The following is an 8402-nucleotide window of genomic DNA, read 5'->3' as shown; positions in this document are numbered from 1 at the left end:
ACAACTATCCAGGTAATCTCTGGAAGCATCGGTTAGTCCATTATAAAAGATATCAAGTATTTCAGGTTTCTTAAGAGGATGATCAGGCAAAGCATTAAGTAGCTTGAGAAGCCTCCCACAAGCTTGTGAGAGACTCTCTTTTTTAATTTGCACGAAGTTTTATATTTCCCTCAAAGCAGCTTGTTTCTTATGAGCAGGGAAATATTTAGCAGAGAAGTAATAAATCATATCCTGGGGACTACGCACACAACCAGGATCAAGAGAATTAAACCATATCTTAGCACCACCCTTTAATGAGAACGGAAATATTTTGAGTATATAAAAGTAACACGATCTCTCATCATTAGTAAACAGGGCAGCTATATCATTTAATTTAGTAAGATGTGCCACAACAGTTTCAGATTCATAGCCATAAAATGGATCAGATTCAACCAAAGTAATTATATTAGGATCAACAGAGAATTCATAATCCTTATCAGGAACACATATAGGTGAAGTAGCAAAATCAGGGTCGGGTTTCATTTTATCTCTAAGTGATTCTTTGTTCCATTTAACTAATAACCTCTTAAGCTCATATCTATCTCTGCAAGCTAAAATAGCGGCAGAAGATTCCATATCAAAAAGATAGCCCTCGGGAATAACAAGCATATTTTCATCATCACTATCATCATCGTATTCAGATTCAATAATTTCTTTTTCTCTAGCCCTAGCAATTTGTTCATCAAGAAATTCACTAAGGGGCACAGTAGTATCAGGCATAGAAGCAGTTTCATCATAAGTATCATGCATAGGCAAAGTGGCATCATCAATAACATGTGACATATCAGAACGAATAGCAGAAGCAGGTGTAGGTGTCGCAAGCTTACTCATAACAGAACGTGAATCAAGTGCAGAGCTAGATGGCAGTTCCTTACCTCCCCTCGTAGTTGAGGGATAGATCTTGGTTTTTGGATCTCTCAAGTTCTTCATAGTGTCCAGCAGATATAAATCCCAAGTGACTCAAAGAATAGAGCTATGCTCCCCGGCAACGGCGCCAGAAATTGGTCTTGATAACCCACAAGTATAGGGGATGGCAACATCTTTCGAGGGTAGAGTATTCATCCCAAGTTTATTGATTCGACACAAGGGGAGCCAAAGAATATTCTCAAGTATTAGTAGCTAAGTTGTCAATTCAACCACACCTGGAAACTTAGTATCTGCAGCAAAGTGTTTAGTAGCAAAGTAATATGATAGTGGTGGTAGCAGCAACAAAAGTAAAGACAGCAAAAGTAATGTTTTTGGTATTTTGTAGTGATTGTAACAGTAGCAGCGGGAAAGTAAATAAGCGTAAACCAGTATATGGAAAACTCGTAGGCACCGGATCAGTGATGGATAATTATGCCGGATGCGGTTCACCATGTAACAGTCATAACATAGGGTGACACAAAACTAGCTCCAATTCATCAATGTAATGTAGGCATGTATTCCGTATATAGTCATACATGCTTATGGAAAAGAACTTGCATGACATCTTTTGTCCTACCCTCCCGTGGCAGCGGGGTCCTATTGGAAACTAAGGGATATTAAGGCCTCCTTTTAATAGAGAACCGGAACAAAGCATTAGCACATAGTGAATACATGAACTCCTCAAACTATGGTCATCACCGGGAGTGGTCCCGATTATTCTCACTTCGGGGTTGCCGGATCATAAAACATAGTAGGTGACTATAGACTTGCAAGATAGGATCAAGAACTCACATATATTCATGAAAACATAATAGGTTCAGACCAGAAATCATGGCACTCGGGCCCTAGTGACAAGCATTAAGCATAGCAAAGTCATAGCAACATCAATCTCAGAACATAATGGATACTAGGAATCAAACCCTAATAAAACTAACTCGATTACATGATAAATCTCATCCAACCCATCACCGTCCACCAAGCCTACGATGGAATTACTCACGCACGGCGGTGAGCATCATGAAATTGGTGATGTAGGATGGTTGATGATGACGATGGCGACGAATCCCCCTCTCAGGAGCCCCGAACGGACTCCAGATCAGCCCTCCCAAGAGGTTTTAGGGCTTCGCGCCGGCTCCGTATCGTAAAACGCGATGATTTCTTCTCTCCGATTTTTTTCTCTCCGAAAGCAAATATATAGAGTTGGAGTTGGCGTTGGAGGGTTTCCAGGGGGCCCACGAGGTAGGGGGGCGCACCCTAGGGGGGCGCCCCCCACCCTCGTGAGAAGGGTGTGGGCCCCCTGTTCTTCATCTTTGGCGAGGATTTTTTTTCTAAGATGTTCCGTGGAGTTTTAGGTCATTCCGAGAATATTTGTTTTCTGCACATAAAACAACACCATGGCAATTCTGCCGAAAACAGCGTCAGTACGGGTTAGTTCCATTCAAATCATACAAGTTAGAGTCCAAAACAAGGGCAAAAGTGTTTGGAAAAGTAGATACAACTGAGACGTATCAGTTACCGATTGACAATAAATTCACGAAATTAGTGTCCATGCATGCACTGGATGGTTTTGTGTTTGAAAGCGGAGCGTGCATCCAGAGTTCATTAAGAGGTTATCTCTGTGGGCCCTAGCCTTTATAATTAGAATACTCTTGGCGCATCATAGTTAATTCGTTACGACCCTCCAAGTAATAGCTCATGAAGCTTAATTTGCCAAGTGTTAATTACATTTATGCTAAAAAGGTGTTAATTACATTTTTCTAAAAATGTGTTAACGATATTAGTACCAAGTAGCAGGGTGACCCGCTCACTTGCGCGGCTAGATGTAACACATATTGCTATATTTAATATTATGTAGTCCTCATGATTTTGGTCTAGAAGTTAACTATCATCAATAGTCTAGCAAATTAAATGGACATTTTGTAGAAACATGGTGAAACTTACTAAGGTCATGTTAATGCAAGAAATAAGTGAATAAAGTAGGAGATTATACATCATGTTTGTTTTCCTCTAATACTACTATATCATGTTGCATTCCATTGGAAATTCCCACATGCCTAATATGACTATACCTTTGTTTTGAACAAAACCAAGAAATTCTATCATAGGACTTCTCTCCTCTAACCCTACTTTTCAATGTTCAAGAAGGGATCATTAAAAAACCACTGGATAAAATTGGTGTTTTGGATCGATGTGGAATCCATTGGTTTTCATATATTTTTCCCACTTTTCCTCTTCGATTGGCCCTCATCCATATGTTTCTCTATCTTCAGATCAATCATTTTTTTAAGAAATTGCTTATAACTATTGTTAACACATTGATGAATCAAGTGACATCTTAGCCCAGGTTGTATTACAGCTGTCTATTTGATTAATATTGTATTATCATCATATCCTCATCTTAATTACTATGATTGTGTTTGTCAGAGTATCACTCGATCTGATGCAATTCTAGCTTTCTATTATTGAAATTTCTTGAGACATTATTTTTCACTCCCAAAAAGATGACAGGTTGTAGCTATTTTCATTGCCTTTTTATTGCTGAAAACATTTTTGCCAAAACATTCTCTATTGGTCAGTCACAACCTAGCTTGTCCTTTCACCTCATATGCATGTTGTCGCCTCTAACGCGCTCCTTATGGGAGTGAAATTATCAGTGAGGAAGTTTCCGGACTCACATTAGTTAGATAGTGGGTGTACAATTTCTTCATTTTGGATCAAATCCTCGATCATAAATAAAAAATTTGATCATTATTTTTCATAATGCCATGATATGTTTATCTCTTTCTTTCAACAAATATATTCATCCTTGTATATTCATCAGAATTCTTCTGTAATATTCCCTTGCACTTAGAGCCTTGTCTGGTTCTGCACGACTTATACCTTTTAACACAATGACCGATTATATATTGCCAAGCCAGTATAGAAAACCAGTGATCCACGGAAGCATATCTTGCATCAGCGCTACTGACAAGAGAAAAGAGAAATAACCCACCCACCCACCCAAGACGCCGCGAGAACGTATCACAAGCTCGTGTGTTTGATCCATGGCACATCATCGAAACAATTGGATATGTTTTTGTGGATGCACCGCAGTCTGATTTGAGGGGTATCTACAGGCATGTATTAAGCATTCTCTTTGGTGCACGTGTTTGGGTCTACTGATGCAGAGGCCGGAGGTTATTCTCCTTTTGAAAAAAAAGTGTTTGGGTCTACTATATCCCATTCTAATATATATTCGAGCTTTGTCAAGTCCGTATTATGATGGATAAACTGATTCTTCGTTTTATTGTAGAGAATTGCATGTCCGCTTGTTACCATGTTAATCCATCCCTGGTATTGAACGTGTGTGTCCATTGAGAAAAGAATCAACACTAGTACATTGCTGACTCAAAATCATGTAGCCAGCGAACGTTGTCTGTATTTCATTAAATGCTAGCGGCCAGCGACAGGACAATACAGATTTAGCCATTAATTATTGATTTGACATAAAATTTGACAGAAGATTGCATCCAGATGTAACTAGATGACAACAGATCGATGAAATATCGCCCAGCATTTAATGCTTTCACTTGAACGGACCGACAGAGCTCATCTTCTCAGTACGGGAACGGGAAGCCGACGTTCGTCTCCAGCCCAGCAGGGATCTCTAGTGACGGAGGCATCCCCATCTCATCGTCGAATCCTGGCGGCTGAGGAATCACTATCTGCATCTCCTCCATTTCCATCCCCGCGGCGAACACCAGTGGTGGAGGCATCTCCTGCATATCCATCCCGACAGTGACCGCCTATGCCGGAGGCAGCTCCATCAACATCTGTTGCTGGAAATTAATCTCGGAGGCGAATACCTCAAGCCGAGGCAGCGTCGCCATCAGCATCAGATGCTCCTGCTGCTACCGAGCTCCAAAGTACTGCCACCGAAGAGCTGTAGCGGCAGCGGCGGGGCCACCTCCTCCATGCGGCTCACGTCGAGGCGCAATAGAACCTGGTTGGCGCGTTCGGAGACAATGTTCTTCACCTGCATCAGCACGACAAAGAAGGCCACCAAGTCCTCGTCCCTCATGTCGCGCACATTCGGGTCAACCCAAGCCGCTATCGGCTCCCCCGTGTCACGCTCCTTCGCCGTGACCTCCTCGTGCTCGGTCTGCTTCTTCACCTTGAACAGGTCTGTGCGCAGCTCGTCGAACTACTGGTGCAGCTTCTCCATCTTCTGATCTTCACTGGCAGCACCCTCCTCCCTCGCGCCAGCCCCCGTACCCTCCCCCACCAGGAAGTGTTCCACGACGGTGTCGACGGAGGGGTGGCCGAAGGAGAAGGCATTGCTGCCGAGCGAAAAGGTGAGAGCGGCCACCTGGGTGCCGGTCAGGACCGCCAGATCGCTCGCCTTGCTGAAGAACCCCACACGGCCCTTGGATAAGCAGCCGTGCGGGACATCGTCCTGCTCGATCCGGCGGATGACGGTCTTCTTCCTGCCACTGCCACCACCCCGTTGGGCGCTGCCATTACTTGCTCGCTCTGTGGCTAAGGTGTTGCAATTGTTCAGATCTTGCAATTTTTTCATGCTTAAGTTCGTAACTTTTTAGTTGTTCAAATGCATGTTTTTCATGCACAAGTTCCTGATTTTTAGCTGCTCGGGTTCATGATTTTTAGTTGTTCATATCTTGCAATTTTTTTTATGCTTAAGTTTATGATTTTTAGTTGTTCAGATCTAGCAATTTTTAGTTGGTGCATGTTGTCATCCTTTGACCCGTGAGTTCTAATGTACACAGCTCAGCGAATACCGAATTGAATCTCACGGCCTATCACGACTTTTAATGTACGTAGCTTAGTGAAGCGATTCCTCACCGGCCGCTTGCTATATAAACCCACCGACACTGAGACGTAGTTACACACACTCTTTCCTCCCTTGCTCTGAGCGAGGGAGGAAGAAGACCGTTATTTGCCGGACCAAGCAGGAGGATGCCTGTGACGTCTGCTTCTCCAACAGCTGCCTCGGGTTCTTTATTTTTGAAAGCGTCGTAAAACCAGGCCAGCAAGGCAGATCGTGTGAGCCAGATTGCATGTGTGCCCCGAACACCTCAGAACAGTGGGTAGTGTAGAGAGGTTTATAGGAGAAATGTTCACAACATATAAAATGTTTTCCCACACAATTTTATAAAAATGTTTGTAACATATGAAGAATATCTTTGTGTAATTTTAATTAATGTTCATAACACTTAAAAATGCTCCCACATCTATCTATCTATCTATCTATCTATCTATCTATCTATCTATACCTATACCTATACCTATACCTATACCTACCTATACAAATTCTTGACTTTCTAGAAATTCCAACGTTAATCAGTAAATAGGAAACGTTAATCTCGGTGGGACCGAGTAATTACGATTCAGATCAGTCGATATATACATATTTAATATTTTTATTTTTTTAATACTAATTCTTGACTTCTTAGAAGTTCCAACATTAATCAGTAAATATGAACCGTTAATTTCGGTGGGACCGAGTTATTACGGTTCAGATCAGTCAATGTATACATATTTAATATATTTTTAAAGAAAATAAGAGTTGTTTAGTTGGAGTACTTTTCTTAAAAGGCTCACGCACGTACGTTGTGACAAAAAAGATTGGATCCAGTTAATAAAAAAAGAGATTGAACCGTAACTGCCATCTCAACCCATCTACTATTCCAACGATCCCTCATCCTTATTCTTTCTCTCTCCTCCCGATGGAAAAGGAGCGGTCCTTCCTCAAAAAATACTCACGAAAGTATCTTCCTAAGCCTTCTCCTTCCAATCCTCTTCGATCTTCCAATGTCGGTACTACAATCTGCGTACAAGCCAACACCGATCTTCCAATGTCGGGACTGCAATATCTGCGTACAAGCCAACAGCGAAGCCGTCTATCACCCCTTCCGATGCATATGGCTTGCTGCGCCGTCCAGGAAATTATCCCTGCACAATCCGAGCTACAGCTCGATGGTCATGGTCGACCCGCCGTGTCTGCTGCCGTGCCGCCTACTTCTACTCATCCGCCCTCAGCTTCCAAAATCCACCAGCGCTTCTGATATCAAGCCAACTATCAGATCCGTCATCTATCTAATCTCTTTGAATTCCATGTTCTCACCTGGCTGCAATCTAACGATGGTGATGGTTCATGCAAGGTAGGGTAAGGAGTAGCGATGTTGTCCTTAAGTATGTGGTCGTCCTGTCGTATGTGGTGTGTTGAATCCCTTTTCGGAAGAAAAATATGGTGTATTGAACGTTCGAGAACCTACTAGGGACTGGCGGCATAGAGATTTACCTGTCCAAAGTCATGTTCGTTCTGGGTTGTCCATCTCCACAGGCAAGCACCATATCCGTAAATTCCTTGATTATCCTGCTTGATTTTTCTCTAGCTCTAACATAACACCACATATCTCTTCTATTTTTACAAGTACAATTTGCGCAAAGCCAATCCGCTTATTTCAAGGTCGCTAGATCATATCAGTAGATAAACTGGTCATATTTCTTTTCCTTCTCAGCGAGATATGTTTCCATGGTGAATTTGTTTGTTTTGTGCTGGTAGATGATTCCCAGGTGGTCGTTCGGACAACATGGAGCTGCTGTATAGAACTAGGATTGTTGTTCAAAAGTCTGAACAATGACCCGTGCCTCTTCTGCCATACCAACATTTGCCGGATGTCTCCCATGCCTTCAGGGCATCTAATCGGCTGTGTCCAATGACACAAGAGAACAGCCATTACAGAAACACATGAAGATCTAAGGGGGGAAGCAGGAGTGAGCTCAACGGAAATTGAAAACATGTCGGGCATGCTGGAAGTAGGGACAACGGGCAGATGAGAGCTAACTGAATGACAGATACTTATGCTGTTACGTGCTACGAACATTGGATATTAACTAATATATATTCACTATGAAACTAACATGTTGCTTCAGGCTTAACTCCTTTGACGACTGGGACTGGATCATACATTTTGCTGCGGTTCAGCAATACGTTTGTTTATTTTCTCAAAGGAACTAATGATCACTTTAATATTTTTTTAGCAAACATTTTGATTCTCTTTGAGAAGAAATAATCAATTTTTAGACCAGTGTATAAATGTTCCTTGCAGGAGGGACTATTTACTAAGATAAAAAACGAACAATAGTCATGAATAATTTCGATTGGGAGATACTGTTTAGCAAGCTACTTCACGGCGTCACACACGATTGAGCCAGTGTCCTAATGGTATCTCTCATGTATCAAGGTACAGTATTATATCCTTCAAAGTATATATGGAGATATATCCACACTTTGGTTTGAATTATTCATGCAGATTATTATCTTAATCAGGATAATTCGATTAATAAAGCACAGATGGATGAGTTGAAATATAGGCAGGCCGTGTCTATACACACCTCTCTTCCCACCTACTTCCCGGCCAGGTAATGTCCAGTTCTCCTATGTCCTATTTGTT

At 42.0% G+C, this 8402-nt stretch overlaps 1 pseudogene; it reads right to left on the bottom strand.

The window, feature by feature from the left end:
- Window positions 1-4541: 4541 nt before the first annotated feature.
- Window positions 4542-5503, bottom strand: LOC125547398 (uncharacterized; annotated as a pseudogene).
- Between the last annotated feature and the right edge of the window lie 2899 nt (window positions 5504-8402).

Source organism: Triticum urartu, chromosome 3A (genome assembly GCF_056163025.1).
Source record: "Triticum urartu cultivar PI428250 chromosome 3A, HENAU_Tu73, whole genome shotgun sequence".
Taxonomy (NCBI): domain Eukaryota; kingdom Viridiplantae; phylum Streptophyta; class Magnoliopsida; order Poales; family Poaceae; genus Triticum; species Triticum urartu.
The sequence above is the reverse complement of the archived record's forward strand: the minus strand, read 5'-3'. Positions and strand labels throughout refer to the sequence as shown.